Genomic DNA, 16,466 nt, shown 5'->3' on the forward strand with positions numbered 1-16,466 from the left:
ATTTCAGATTGACAGTTTCATACCTCCAAGGAAGACTTTATACCAAATTTCAGCCATTTCGGAGGGATATTGAGGCCACAACCTTCAAAATACCAGAAATCCGGAGGTACCGTTCTATGGGGGCTATATGAAGAAGTGGACCTACATATATCGAGAAATTTCAGGTGGATAGTTTTATACCCTTAACGAAGACTAAATACCAAATTTCAGTCATTTCGGTGGGACATTGAGCCTACAACTTTCAAAATACCGAAAATCGGGAGGTACCGTTCCATGAGGGCTATATGAAGACGTGGAGCTATACCGACAAATTTCAGATGGACAGTTTCATACCTCCAAGGAAGACCTGATACCCAATTTCAGCCATTTCGGGGATATTGAGGTCACAGCCTTCAAAATACCAGAAATCCGGAGGGGGCTATATGAAGAAGTGGACCTATATCGAGAAAATTCAGGTGGAAAGTTTTATACCCCAAAAGAAGACATAATACCAAATTTCAGCCATTTCGGAGGTATGTTGAGGCTACAACCTTCAAAATACCAGAAATCCGGTTTTTCTTGTCACTCTAATGTATATGTACTCTATTCTCATCCCGAAATATTGGTAACCGTCATGGGGATTCCTAAAATTTCTCTGGAGTATATGATTCACCAATACTGCATTCAATAATACACCAGCAAATAAATAAAGTTTGGTTAAACTCCATCGAATGATGTTAATTGCAATCTTGTTTTGATTTTTTTAAACAGCGCTCACTCTTACTCAAAATGTGTTAATTCAAGGGTTATCCAGAAATGTCTTGATAACTTCGTTCTTATACAGAATATTTATTCCGAACATTTGGAAAATTGAACTACTTACTTTCATCTACATTTTCCATATTTGAGTTTTAATCTTTTTATACCTTCCACCATACATACATTGTATGAAGGGTATAATTTAATTTGTCATTCCGTTTGTAACACTTTGAAATATTCATCGGAGACCCTATAAAGTATGTATGTATATTCTTGATCAGGATAAAATTCTAAGTCGATATAACCATGTCCGTCTGTCCGCCCGTCCGTCCGTCTGTTGAAATCAAGATACAGCTAGCAATTTTTAAGATAGAGCTTTGTAATTTGCTATAGAAGTTTAGATTACTCCTAGGATGTTTGGTATTGCAAATTTTCTATATCGGTCGACGGTTTGATATAGCCCCCATAGAACGGTACCACCGATTTTCGGTATTTTGAAATGGCTGAAATGTGATACTTTTTCTTCGTTGGAGGTATAAAACTTTCCCTCAGAATTGTGTCGGTGTAGGTGCACGCCTTCATATAACGCCCATAGAACGGTACCACCCGATTTTCTTCTTAGTCTTCGTTGGGCGTATTTAACTTTCCCCCAGAATTATAGGTATAGGACCTATATTTGTTATAAAATAAAGTTATAAAATGTTCGCAAAGGTCCAGTTTATATATAGTCCACTTAATATAAAGATACATTTTTTTCAGAATTTTTGAGGAAATGTTTCTGTTTTTAAAAATAGAGAGCAGAAATCCCACACACTAAACAATCACGTACATCAAATTTCATCACTCGAATTTCATCATATAAAATTTCTCAACGGTCGGTCCGTAATTGCGACCTGAAGTTTAATTACAAATTATTTTATTCATTTAGGACCAAAATTTCGAGGTGTTACATGATTTGTGGGCTGAACTAATGTATCATATCAACTTTACATTGTGAAGGGTACAAAGATTTATATGATTTACAACGAAAAAAAAAAACAACAAATCCTCTAGTTATCTTCATAGCTAATTTAATGCTAGTTATAAACCTTTTGTATATAAATGTACATTTAATTTTTACTAGGAAAGGCTTTATACTCAGGAAGTTACTTTTTAGTAAATCGGCTTATTAGTTTCCCCTTCATGGTTTTAAATATCCAAAACATAATATGTTTCATTAAACCTAAAATATTTTCCTTTTTCATGAAATATTTTCCGCATTAAATTCTTTACATTTCATATTTATAAAGTCCTTTAGAAAAATAGTTTTAAATTCCAAAGATTAAATTTATTGGCTACCTTTAGAAAATCTTTTAAGCGGAAATAATACATTAATAAAAGAAATCCTTTATCAAAACTCAAAGCTATAGCTCAGAATTTCTGAGTATGGGAGTATAAAAGGTGTTTTGTTCGGCTAGTAAGTTTTATTCTGTTGCTTCTTCCCCGGCGGCAGCAGTTGAACATCATTCTTTACATTGCAGCTCATTCATAATTTATGTTCTGCTCCTGTCGTTTTTGTTGCTGTTGTATTCATTTTAGGTCCTTATTTTTGGGAACATAAAACATCTTTCAGCTGTTAAATTTGTAGCTATTGTTTTCGACCATGTCAAGTGAAATCATGTTCTATTTCTTTTAGTGTTTATTAGGATATGCTTGCCGAGTATCTATCTTAGACATGGGCGTCTACATTTTACGGAAAATAAGGCAAATCTGTGAAACTAAGAAATTAGACTTGTATCTTTTGAAATATTTACTTCAAAAATGTACGCATATTGTTTTTAAACATACAATATCCTCTGTTTATATTAAAAATAAATATGTAAAACATTTTAGATGAAACGTACCACGTCTCTGCTATGTTTTAGCTTTTATTTGAACACAAAAGATTGCCATAAAAAGGTGTTTCTAAGAGTTTATATATATGGACAACGGGTTTTCCTCCACAGATTCAGAAGCCTGCACACACTCCAGCACTCTCCTGCTTAGTGTGTAGTACTGACATCAATTCGTTTTGTCATTGACTATAATGCATGGTCATATATATTTCATCGCGTAAAATATTTTTACACCCTCATGATTTCTGTTTAATGTTACTCAAACACATGCACCCAAACACTTGTCCTGTACACTGTTGCTTTGTCCAGGGTTTTAATATATAGTATGCGCATTTGTAGGAATAACACACATACATATTTGTATATTTTGTATACATATGTACAAACATACTATTTCCAAATGTAAAAAATGTACAGGTTCCGGTTTGCTGATTTCTAACCATGCGTTGAAATGGCCAATTGTTCATATTTTTTTAAGCATAATATTTTTATGTTTCCTATGATGAATGTTCTCATACCTATGTATGCTATGCTCCAGAAAGTGTGTCCATTGTTCGAAATGAAAAGGTTATTACGTGAGAATAACAAGAAATTGAAGTGTTATTATATAAAATCCGAGTTTTGCTTTTGCCAATAGTTCTTACCGATGTGCATATGTTGATAACTTCTTGTGAAGACCTTTATATATGATTGGATATAAGAGCTACTCAGTGCACTCGTCAATTAACTTCATAAAACGAAAAGGTGAGAAACGCGATGATGAAATGAACATTTGTTACTGTATATTTCAGGAAATTAATAATACGTATTTATAAAAAGTTATGACTATATCAAGGGCTTTGACAGTTAAATTTACGATTTCAAAAAATGGAGTTAATCAATGTGTGCACTGAAGGCTCAGTTTTGACTTTGGATATTTCTCTCGAAAAGTAAAAATATATTTTTTTTATTTTTGCCTTATTAAGGCGAAGGTCATTTACAGTGATATTTAATTAATTCTCTTTCGAGTTGAGCTTATTAGACCTATAATATACATTGAAAAAATTAGGAGTCTACCGAAGTCCCACGCATTCAACCATTAAGCTACGTTTCAGGTGGTTAACCCGATCTTCAGGCGTATTGAAGGCAAAGCTTGGGAACTAGTATATATATCGCACTTCATTAGATAAATGCATATGCGAAATTATGTCAGTTAATTGAAACTCCAAACTTTTCCTATAGTCCTGCTTTGTAATCCCATTTTTATACCCTCCACCATAGTATGGAGGGTATATTAAGTTTGTTTTTCCGTTTGTAACGCATTGAAATACTCATTTGCGACCCTATAAAGTATATATATTCTTGATCAGGGTAAAATTCTAAGTCGATCTGAGCACGTCCGTCCGTCCGTCCGTCCGTCCGTCTGTGGTAATCACTCTAGCATCCACAAAAATGGAGATAGGACGCTGAAATTTTGGGAAAGTGCGTCTTTTGTTTGCAGGCAGGTCAAGTTCGATGATGGGCTATATCGGTCCACGTTTTGGTATAGCCCCCATATAACGGTACCCCCCGATTTACGGTATTTTGACGTTTTTAGCTACATTTTCAGACCGATTTGGCTATAATTTGACATTTAGGGTTCTTAAGTGTCAATAAACATATATAACAAAACTTGTGGACATAGGTCCACGTTTTGGTATAGCCCCCATATAACGGTACCCCCCGATTTGCGGTATTTTGACGTTTTTAGCTACATTTTTAGACCGATTTAGCTATAATTTGACAGTTAGGGTTCTTAAGTATCAATAAATATATATAACAAAAGTTGTGGACATAGGTCCACGTTTTGGTATAGCCCCCATATAACGGTACCCCCCGATATACGGTATTTTGACGTTTTTAGCTACATTATCAGACCGATGTAGCTATAATTTGACATTTAGGGTTCTTGAGTGTTAGTTAACTTATATATTAGAAGTTGTGGACATAGGTCCACGTTTTGGTATAGCCCCCATATAACGGTACCCCCTCGATTTGCGGTATTTTGACGTTTTTAGCTACATTTTCAGACCGATGTAGCTATCATTTGACATTTAGGGTTCTTAAATGTCAATAAACTTATATAACAAAAGTTGTGGACATAGGTCCACGTTTTGGTATAGCCCCCATATAACGGTACCCCCCGATTTACGGTATTTTGACGGTTTTAGCTACATTTTCAGACCGATTTGGCTATAATTTGACATTTAGGGTTCTTAAGTGTCAATAAATATATATAACAAAACTTGTGGACATAGATCCACGTTTTGGTATAGCTCCCACATAACGGTACCCCCCGATTTGCGGTATTTTGACGTTTGTAGCTACATTTTCAGACCGATTTAGCTATAATTTGACATTTAGGGTTCTTAAGTGTCAATAAACTTATATAACAAAATTTGTGGACATAGGTCCACGTTTTGGTATAGCCCCGATATAACGGTACCTCCGATTTACGGTATTTTGACGTTTTTAGCTACATTTTCAGACCGATGTAGCTATTATTTGACATTTAGGGTTCTTAAATGTCAATAAACTTATATAACAAAAGTTGTGGACACAGGTCCACGTTTTGGTATAGCCCCCATATAACGGTACCCCCGATTTACGGTATTTTGACGGTTTTAGCTACATTTTCAGACCGATTTAGCTATAATTTGACATTTGGGGTTCTTAAGTATCAATAAACTTATATAACAAACGTTGTGGACATAGGTCCACGTTTTGGTATAGCCCCCATATAACGGTACCCCCGATTTACGGTATTTTGACGTTTTTAGCTACATTTTCAGACCGATGAAGCTATAATTTGACATTTGAAGTTCTTAAATGTCAATAAACTTATGTGACAAAACTTGTGGACATAGGTCCACGTTTTGGTATAGCCCCCATATAACGGTACCCCCCGATTTACGGTATTTTGACGTTTTTAGCTACATTTTCAGACCGATATAGCTATAATTTGACATTTAGGGTTCTTAAGTGTAACTAAACACCCACATAACGGTGCCCCCGATATACGGCATTTTGACGTTTTTATCTACATTTTCAGACCGATTTAGCTATCAATTGGCATTTAGGTTTCTTAAATGTCAATAAACTTATATAACTAGTGGACATAGGTCCAAGTTTTGGAATAGCCCCCATATAACGTTACCGCCCGATTTGAGGTATTTTGAGAACTTTACCAACTAGTTTTAACCGAATTATCTCTAATTTGAACATTTGACATTTGAAATTCTTAGTGGTCACCACACCTCTCCACCAAAAATTGTCTAGAAAGCCCCCATATAACGGTACCTCCCGATTTTCAGTAATTTGATGATTTTAGCTACAATATTAAACCGAACTAGCAGTAATTTGACATTTGAAGTTCTTAGTGGTCACAACACCTCTCTATCAAAAATTGTCAACATAGGTCCATGTTCGGATATACCTCCCTTGTAACGGTACCTCCCAATTTTCAGTAATTTGGCAATCTTAGCTACAATTTTTAACAGAACTAACTGTAATTTAACATTTGAAGGTTGTAGTGGTCACCACACATCTGCATCAACAATTTTCAACATAGCCCCAATATAACGATACTTCCCGATTTTCGGTACTTTGAGGATTTTACTTAAAATGTTTAACCGAACGTAGGTCCATGTTTTTGTATAGCCCCAAAACAAACCCCACGATTTTCCGTACCTTAGCTTTATTTTTTGGACGAACTTTCTGTAATTTGAAATTTAAAAGTCAACAAAAATTCTGCAAAAAAAATTGTTCATTTAAGTTCATATTTTCGTATAGCCCAGATACCTCCGAACTAGCTGTTAATGACATTTGAAGTTCCCACGTTATGTACCGATTTTCGATATTTTGAGGATTCTAGCTAAACTTTTTAACCGAATTAGGAGTTATTTGACATTAAAGGCTCCCATCAAAAACTGCCAACATAGGCCCATGTTTTATTATAACCCCTATATAACAGTACCTCCCAATTTCTAGCCCACCAAAAATTGTCAATAGTTAGATATAGGCACCATAAAAAAGGGCCTCCCGAATGAAGCATTTTATGTACATTATCTGACATTTTAACGTACTCACTTAAAGTTAGGGACAGGAATGAATATTTTATGGTGGAGGGTATGAAAAGTTCGGCACGGCCGAACTTAATGCTTTTTTACTTGTTCAAAGTTCAGAAATACTATGGTAAGTTTTATTCCTACGTCATTAGTAATTGCTATCCTATGTATATCAGGAGATTTTTGATCATCAATTATTGTCTGCTAAAGTTTTGACAAGTTGATGGTGGCTCAGAACGCTAAGACGCCGGCAACCTTGACACTCAGTTGTGGGAGACCCAGCTTCGAGTCCCAGCCTGGCTCATGCTGAAATTATTTTTTATTTTTGCTTTCGTTGTATAGCAGATATAGCTCGTGGTTCATACGACGTCGATATTCACCGTCAACGCAGATTGGTCCGTAGATCGTTCGAAGAATTTTTCTCTCAAACACACTAAGCACTGTCTTATCTGCTTGCGCAAGTACCCAAGCTTCGGAACCATACATCAGCACGGGTAGTATTAGTGTTTTGTTAAGCGTTATTTTTGTTTCCCGAGATATGGCTTTGTTTTTATACTGCTTACTTAAGCCAAAGTAGCATCTGTTAGCTAATACAATTCTTCTTTTTATTTCACAACTAATGTCGTTAGTTATGTTTACGGCGGTGCCGAGGTACACGAAGTCTTTTACTACCTTAAAATTATAGGAACCAAGGTCAACAGTTGGCCCGATCTCTATGGAAGCATTGCGCGTCGACACCATCAACTTAGTCTTCCCGCCGTTTACAGCCAGACCCACTTTAGCAGATTCTCCTTCGACCTTCATAAAGGCATCTGTTACTTCTTTTACTGATCGTCCCATGATGTCCATATCATCAGCATAAGCAAGTAACACGTGACGTTTGCCTCTCGAACAACCTTTTCTAGCAGGATATTGAAAAGATCACACGAAAGGCCGTCTCCTTGCCTGAAACCTCTTTTGGTACAAAACTCTTCGGAGAGGTTCCTTCCTATTTTAACTGAGGATCTCGTGTCAGTTAAAGTTATTTTACAAAGCCGAATGAGCTTTGCGGGGATAACAAATTCAGACATGGCCTGGAATACCTTTGAACGTAGTGGGCTTTCGAAGGCTGCTTTATAATCGACAAAAAGGTGGTAGGTGTGGATCTGCATCTCTTGGGTCTTCTCCAGGGTTTGCCGCATGGTAAATATCTGGTCAATGTTGGACTTGCCAGGTCTAAAGCCGCATTGGTATGACCCAATTATCTCGTTGACCATAGGCTTTAGTCGTTCGCACAATATCCCTGACACGATCTTGTAGGCAATCGGGAGTAGACTAATGCCCCTATAGTTAGAGAATACAGTCTTATCTCCTTTCTTATGGACGGAGCACAGGATACTCAGGTTCCAATCGTCGGGTACTCGTTCTTCCTTCCAGATGGTGCTAACTAGCTGATGAATACACCTTATCAGCGTGTCGCCTCCGGTTTTGAACAGCTCGGCTGGTAAGCCATCGGCTCCTGCTGCCTTATTATTCTTCAGCCGGTTTATTGGCTGGGAGGTATACATTTAATACCATCGTCGTCTTCGCTGGATACCAACAGGTTTGAAAAATGTTCTTTCCATATCCTGAGCACACTATCTGTATCGGTTACCAAATTACCTTGCTGGTCTCTACAAGAGGAGGTGCCTGTACCAAAACCAACAGTTTGATGCTTCAATCTTTGGTAGAATTTTCGGACTTCATTCTGGCTCCTGTACATCTCGATTTTTTCACACTCTCTTTTTCCTGCGGAAAAGACGTTTCTCCTCTCTCCCGATACCTTTCTCGTGTGCTACTCGTTGCTACGGATTGTAAAGTAGCCCTATATGCCGCATTTTTCTCTTCGGTGGCAGCACGACACTTCTGATCATACCATGGATTCCTTGGTTGAGGTCTTTGGTATCCAAGTATGGATTTTGCGGCTGTTTGCATGGAGTGAGCAATGCTTTGCCATTGCGCTGATATGTTATAGGGATGAGGAGTGCTTTGATTAGGCAATTGGTATAGTTGAGTGGAATACGCTGTGGCTGTCTGTTGTAATTTCAGCTTACCGATGTCTAACTACTAACTAACTACTACCATGTTTTTTTTTGCCGCTACCATGTTTTTTTTTTTTGCCTACCATGTTTTTTTTTGCCGCTGCGAAGTCTATTAGCCTCATGCCATTGTCAGATGTTTCATTGTCGAGACTGAATTTTCCGACTGTTGGGCCAAAGGTATTTTCCTTTCCAATTTTGGCATTAAAATCGCCTAAAATAATGTTAATGTCATGGGCAGGACAACGGTCATAAGTTTCTTCTAAGCGCTCATAAAATATATCCTTGGTCTGTTAGTCCTTGCCTTCAGGAGAATGAGCGCAAATAAAGCTGATGATGAAGAATTTTGCATTTATTCGAATTGTAGCAAGTCTTTCGTTCACGGGTGTGAAGCTGGAGACCAGGTGTTTAAACCTCCGACCAACTACAAATCCGCAACCAAACTCATGCTTTATGTCATGGCAGCTATAATACAGTGCGTCACCTTTAGGTGTTGTTGTGACGCCTTTCCCATTCCATTGTATTTCCTGTATGGCAGTAATGTCGGCCTTGTACTTTTCAAGTACATCTGCCAATGCGTAAACTGCACATTCTCTACAAAGTGTGCGAACATTCCAGGTGCAGAATCGCAGGTCATGGTCCTTAAAACGTTAGCGGGGGTCGTCAACTTTAGAGGGATTTGTTTTTCTTTTCTTTTGTTTTTTCATAGTAGGCTGCTTTTTCTAGGGGAGGGTTACTAACGCGGAGCCCAAACCCAAGTTTTTAACGTTCTTATGGGTGAACGTGCGGCACATGCTAGCTCACTACCTTTAACGGGTGTTAAAGGCAGTTCCCCAGGTGACACCACGGGGAGGTCAGTGTCCACTTGAGATGAAAGAGGGACCAAGATAAATCCTGGACTTTGCCATTTTAAAGCCGGTGAGAACTGTTCCTTGATATCTCTCATCCCTTACGTCACCCAGTAAAAATATATAAACATAATCAAAACAGTAAATTATGTCAACTCGACCCATGTATCCAAATTTGGTTTTTATATCCTACTCCACACTGCAGTAAAGGGTATTATGTCTTTGTGCATTAGTTTGTCACGTGCAACACATGGTACTCCTGAACCAAATTTAAATGGAATGTGCTTACACCTGGGAGGTTTTTGCGGATTCTGAAACTACAACGTTCATAGATGAGAAAAATCAAAAAACAAAAAAAAAGTCGCCGGAGCGCTTTTTAAATAAATCGCGATTTTAATGGTTTTTTGAAAATGTTGTAGCTATGAAAATTCTCTACAAGATTGGCTTTTACGATATCTTCGTAGTTTTTACCGTTATTGAGATATAGGAATTCAAATTAGGACAATGGATTGTCTGTATCGCCTCCTTATATTACAATGGTATGCACAGTGCACCTTAAGTTTTGCATATTATGAAACAGCAGTGTTTATAGATGAAAAGAATCCAAAAACAAGAAAAAATCTCTGGATGGATACAGTCAATCCATTGTCCTAATTTGAACTTCTATATCTCAATAACGGTAAAAACTACGAAGATATCATAAAAGTCAATCTTGTATAGAATTTTCATAGCTACAACGTTTTCTTTAGTCCCATTTCGATAGGGCTTACGGTTTCCAAGCAAAATCGTGAAAACCTGAAAAACCCTTAATATGTCAACTTGCATCGCGACTTATTTAAAAAGCGCTCCGGCGATATTTTTTTTTTTTTTTGAGTTTTCTTATCTATGAACATTGTAGTTTCAAAATCCGCAAAAACTTTCCACATGTGAGCACCTTCCATTAAAATTTGGTTCAAGAGCGCCGTGAAAAGTAAACGCGATAGACCCATAGTTCCCTTTAGGGATATACGTAGAAAAACTGTCTGAGTCGATTTAAACAATGTACAGGTCGCATTTATTGTTATAGTTTTATTGGCCCAAGGCGAATTCTATTTATTTTGGTAAAAATCGGTTCAGATTTGGATATAGCCCCCATTTATATTTTCGGCCGATTTAAGGTATTTGGTGCTCCAAACAGCAAATTCTGTCCAATTTTGATGTAATTTGGAAAAAGTCACCAAATTTAGATTAGACTAGACATTTTAATGTGGTGGTCATTTTTATCCTTTCTTAGTTGTACCTTTATTTGTTTGGTAAGTAATTTATACTGGCCGGACAGTATCGCAGCTTTATCACCCCTAGGAGCTTTTAGTTGCTCGATTTTTACTGTTCTTCTAGCAGAAATGAGATTCCAGCTAGACGGTGAAATGCACTTGGGTGATTTCCTCTGTTGCACTCCGAAGATTTCTTTACATGCACCTTGAATGTTGTCTCGAATGATACTACATTTCGAATCGCTGGACACTTGATTTTGACTCTGCGAGCTATTTCCATCGTAATGTATTGCGGCTATTTTTTCAGAAAATGTGTTTCGTATTTCTTCGTTTTGAAGTTTGACAACGTCATATCTTCTTTGTCTTTGACACCTTTTCTTTTTTTAACCACATATCAAGTCGCAGTTCAGCCACTAACATGTAGTGGTTACTGCCTATTTTATCGCTTAATCTGTTTTTCACGTCGCAGCAAATATTAAAAAAGTTTCTGGATACACAAATATGGTCTATTTACGATTGAAAGTTTTCAGCTGGTGATTTCCATGTGTACTTATGGCAGTTTTTGTGTGTGAAGCCTGATCCTGCTATCTTAAGATCGTAGTTGCTGCATGTTTCTATAAATAGCTCGCCATTATCATTGCATACACCTGTCCCATGTTTGCCCATAATATTTTCATAATCGGTATTGCCCGGCCCAATTTGCGCATTAAAATCTCCCATTAATATTGTTATGTGGTTATTTGGTATACCATGGAGTGTTCGGTTTAGAAGGCTATACATTTCCTCTTTCTGCTCAGGGTCGTTATCCTCTGTGGGTGCATAGCACTGTACAATTTATATGATAAACTTATTATTCTTTCTCAAATGGGCTGTTTCCACGCTAAATAGTGAAAACCTAAAGATCCCCTAAAAATGTAAACTTAAATCGCGATTTATTTGAAAATCCCTCCGGCGATTTTTTTTTTTGTTTCTTGAGATTTCTCATCTATGAGCATTGTAGTTTCAGAATCTGCAAAAACTTCCCAGGTGTAAGCACCTTCCATTTAAAATTAGTTAAGGCGCACCGTGAACGCTCTTTTTATTGAAGGGCACACTAAAAAAAGTGAAGCAAAACTCATTTATCGGCGCTTTTGGAAAATTGCTCCAAAATAAGTTAAATTTTTAATGCTTAACGTGTCTAGTTGCTCGGAAATTAGACATCTAAAAGGGAAACAACTGACCATTGTTTTAAAGACGCTGGTTTCTTAGTACAGCTATAGAAGCTGCTAATATTGATGAAAACAATATTTCTATGCCAAAAATAGGGTCTCAATATGTACAGAAATAATATTGAAGATGTTACAATTGGAGACCATGTTAATGTCGATCGCGACACTTTAACTATGAGTTATCCTTTTTCTGGACTTTCGAAACTTTGATAGAGTATAGTAGCAAAATCAAAAAAAATGAAAAAAAAACACTTGCCGCAAGTAAACTCGACTAATGTAAATCGGGACTTAACAATTTTGCCTTGGTTTCTCTATTACAAATTTTCTCTATAACGTAGTAATTCTTCGGTCACCAAGTGCTACGTTATAGAGAAGTTCGGTGAAGAATCATATTCAATTATATTGAAAAAAGAAGGTAGCACTCGGTGTGTATCATTTGAAGCAATTCAGCATAAGCATTGGTCGCATTGTAGTCGAATATGTGATACCCAACACCACTTCCCTGTGCAGAAAAATGTTAATGTATCGACATTTCTTTTACGGAGACAACAAATTTTTTCATCGAAGCCAGGAGGCTTTTAATACCAGATGACTTTCGGCTAACTAAATCAAAATAACTGCAGTCGCTCTATCGAAATCATGTTTTTTTTCATAAATGTACATCGATTACTTCAAACTCAGCAAAAATACTCATTACACCCCATACTAACCCATTAATTTAACAAGGGCATGTCGCGCGAAATATGTATGTATTTATTATTTGACCACTTAAATATGTAGTTAGAAAAGTAGTGATGACTTTTAGTAAGTAGTGATGACTTTTAGTAACTATATGGCTAAAAAATAATTACTGTTAACAGCCTGTTAAGCGTGCTATATGCCAAAATATCCAAAAACATGTATAAATACCTTCAAGTCAAAATTGGGAGACTATTTTCACCGTAGACATATGCTCTATTGGACTTTTTTTGCTTAGTACAATCCCAGGAAACCCTTAAGGTTTTTCCTTCCATACAAATCGCCTCGGCCGAATGTACGTTCATCCCAGAAGGGATAAGGGAGACGTTTTTAGCTCAATGATATGGGACGTATTTTTTATCGCAAAGTCCGAACGGTATCTGCCTGGAGTGCTCGATAACTCTAGAACGAATCGACTGATTTAGTTTCGACCTTCGGGTACCTCCCCCACAAAAGTTAAGTTTTTCTTTAACCTTTGTGTATTTGTTGTATATATAAAAATACCCACCATATAGCCGTGTAGAGAATGGAAAATGTAAAGAAATGCGCTGCCACTATTTTGCTACCAAAACAAGTTGCCGCACCGATTGCATTCAAATTTTGTTATGCAGTTATATATTATTATTTTTTTCATTAATACACAAAATCTTCCTTAATTAAGCTATTTTTGTTGAAAATGGACATAATCTTTTATATTAGAAAATTCTATATTTTAAGCGTTTATTTTAATAAAATAAAAAACTAAAATCAACATTTTTCTTCATAATAAAAAATTATGGACATAAGTCCTGGTTTTGGTATAGCCTTTATATAACGGTACTACACGATTTCAGGCATTTTAAAGAAATGCACTTAAAACTAGAAAATAATTTGTCGCTTAGCCTCAATAAATATATTTTTTCTCATGATGGAATCTCTCAAATAAAACGCTTGCCGTTTAATTTTGCCACCATTTATAATTTAAATGCAAGCGTTTTATTTGAGAGATTCCATCATGAGAAAAAATATATTTATTGAGGCTAAGCGACAAATTATTTCCTAATTTTAAGTGCATTTCTAAATAAAGCACTGAAACATAATTTTTTAAATTATATTTTATTTTTAACATTTTAGTAAATACATTTTTTTGACCACTGAGACTGGGCTAAAATTCCCCAGTATCTGCTCGCGAGCAAATTTTTCAAGATGAGGTTTTTGATTTCCTTTATTTTTTGCTGTGGTAATGCTGCTCATTAGCAAAATATTTTAGTATAGTTTCAGATTTTTTTGACTAACGGTTCCAGAGATATCGCGCCTTGAAAAGGTCAAATTCTGTAAAAACTACATGCAAAGAAATACTCATAACTTCTTCAATATTGGTCCAATGTGAACATTTGTTTGTATGCTTTGTTATGTTATCAGCTATTTAATAAAAAATAGCAAAAAAAATTGCACAGTGGGCTTGGATGCTATTTTCGCGATTTAATATTTAAAATCAAAACTAAAAAATTCTCGATGGGAGAGTAAAATATTCCAGAAAGTAAATATGAGTATAGGTCCACGTTTTGGTATAGCCCCCATAGAAGGGTACGTCCAAACTTTGGGTATTTTAAAGGGTGTGGCCTCAATAGACAGCTTAAATGGCTGAAATTTGGCATTTAGTCTTCATAGAGGTATAAAACTTTCCACTTGACATTTGTCGGTATAGGTCCCCTATATATAGCCCCCGATTTTCTGCATTTTAAAGGTTGTTGGCCCAATATCCCACCGAAATTGTTGAAATTTGTTATTTAGTTTTTGTAAAAAAAGTTACACCCGAAATTTGTCGGTACCTCCCGATTTTTGGTATTGGGCTTAATGTCCCACCGAAATGGTTGAAAGTTGATATTTAGTCTTTGCTAAGGGCACAACAATTTCCATCTTAAATTTGTCGGTATAGGCCCACGTCTTAGATAGCCCTCATAAAACAGTCTCTTCCGATTTTCGGTATTTTGAAGGTTTCAGCGTCATTATCAAACCAAAATTAGTATATGTCCACATTTTTATACCCTCCACCATAATATGGAGGGTTCAATTAAATATGTCATTTCGTTTATAACACATTGAAATATTCATCGGAGACCCTATAAAGTATGTAGATTCTTGATATAACCATGTCTGTATTCAGTATTCGTTGGCGTTAAAAGCTATCATCCTGAAATGTTTCCGTATAGGTCCAGATCTTCAAATTGCCTTCATAGAATTTTACCACCCGATTTCAGATATTTTCCAAGTTTCAGCCTCAATATCCCACCGAAATGACTGAGATTTGGTATTTAGTCCTCTTTGTGCGTATTTTGAAGGTTGAAGCCTCAATATCCAACCGAAATGACTGAAATTGTGCATTTAGTCTTCCTTTCCACGTGGAATTTGTCAGTATAGGTCCACCTCTTACTCGTATATAGCCCACATAGAAGGGTATTTCCCGATTTTTGGTATTTTGAAGGTTTCAGCGTCATTGTTAAACCGAAATGAGTATTTAGTCTTCGATGGGGTATGAAACATTCCTGTTCTTCATATAGCCCCTATGTACTGGAACCCCCGATTTTCGGTTTTTTGAAAGTTTTAGCTACATTATTCATTCGATATGACTGCAATTTAATATTAAGTATTGGCCAAATACATGGAAGGTGCAAAACATTCCTTGCAAAAAGGAATATGCCTTAATATAGTGGAAGAGCTTGATAATTTTTATAAAATAAAGGAAACTAATTGCTCCTACTTACTTCTAGAAAGGTCATGGTGAATGATATATATAAGAAATTCTTACTGAATGTCTGAAGAAATAATGGACAAGCAACGAGAACCTTGTGATGTAGCATTGTATAATATTTAATGTTTATCTATATGGCCAATGTAATAACCCTGTTCTTTACGTTTATACAAATGCAACGCAATTACTATTTCCATGGGAAAAGGACAAAAACCCCACAAAAACAACAATATAAAATGAGAAAAAGTTTTTATTGATGCCAGTCATTAGTGTAATAAATTTTAAAATATGTTGAGCGATGCATGTCAGGCATTCATCTTCAACACGTGATGTAATTACGATCCCCACGAACTTCTGGATTATTCACGTGTTGGCAATATTTATTGTATATATGTATGTAGAAAATGTTGAATGTAATGGAGTATGAATTTTGTTGTGAATTTTAAGTGAACCAAAAAACAAAACAAAGTCGTAAAAATTATAATTGTTATTGTGATTAAGGTATATGTATATGACGAAAACTATGTGGAACCGGAAATGTTCGTATTAAATTGATATACCGAATAAATTGTCGAAAGCGACTTAAAAAATTATGAATTTGTTAAAAAACAATATGAAATCAACGATAGTTGAATTCAGTTGTTAAATTAGACCCACTTAAATGAAATATGTGGTGTAAAGTTTTGGAGATGAAATTATTCCATCGGACTGATGTGGTTCTGCACAATTTTGTAGTTCTCACTCCCATTAAGAATAACATTTGCAATTATTAAAAACCAACCCTCTTTGCCATCTAAACCAAACAAAACAACAAAGATTGGTCTCTGACATGCTAAACAGAAACCCATTTTTGCTGAACTGCAAATCACAGCCAAAGTAAATTTAACTCTTTCTTTGGTTTGACGTCTACTCGGTTTGGTTTAGCCAAAGTTGA

Source organism: Musca autumnalis, unplaced genomic scaffold (assembly GCF_047663935.1).
Source record: "Musca autumnalis isolate F117 unplaced genomic scaffold, ASM4766393v1 scaffold_1, whole genome shotgun sequence".
NCBI classification, from domain to species: Eukaryota; Metazoa; Arthropoda; class Insecta; order Diptera; family Muscidae; genus Musca; species Musca autumnalis.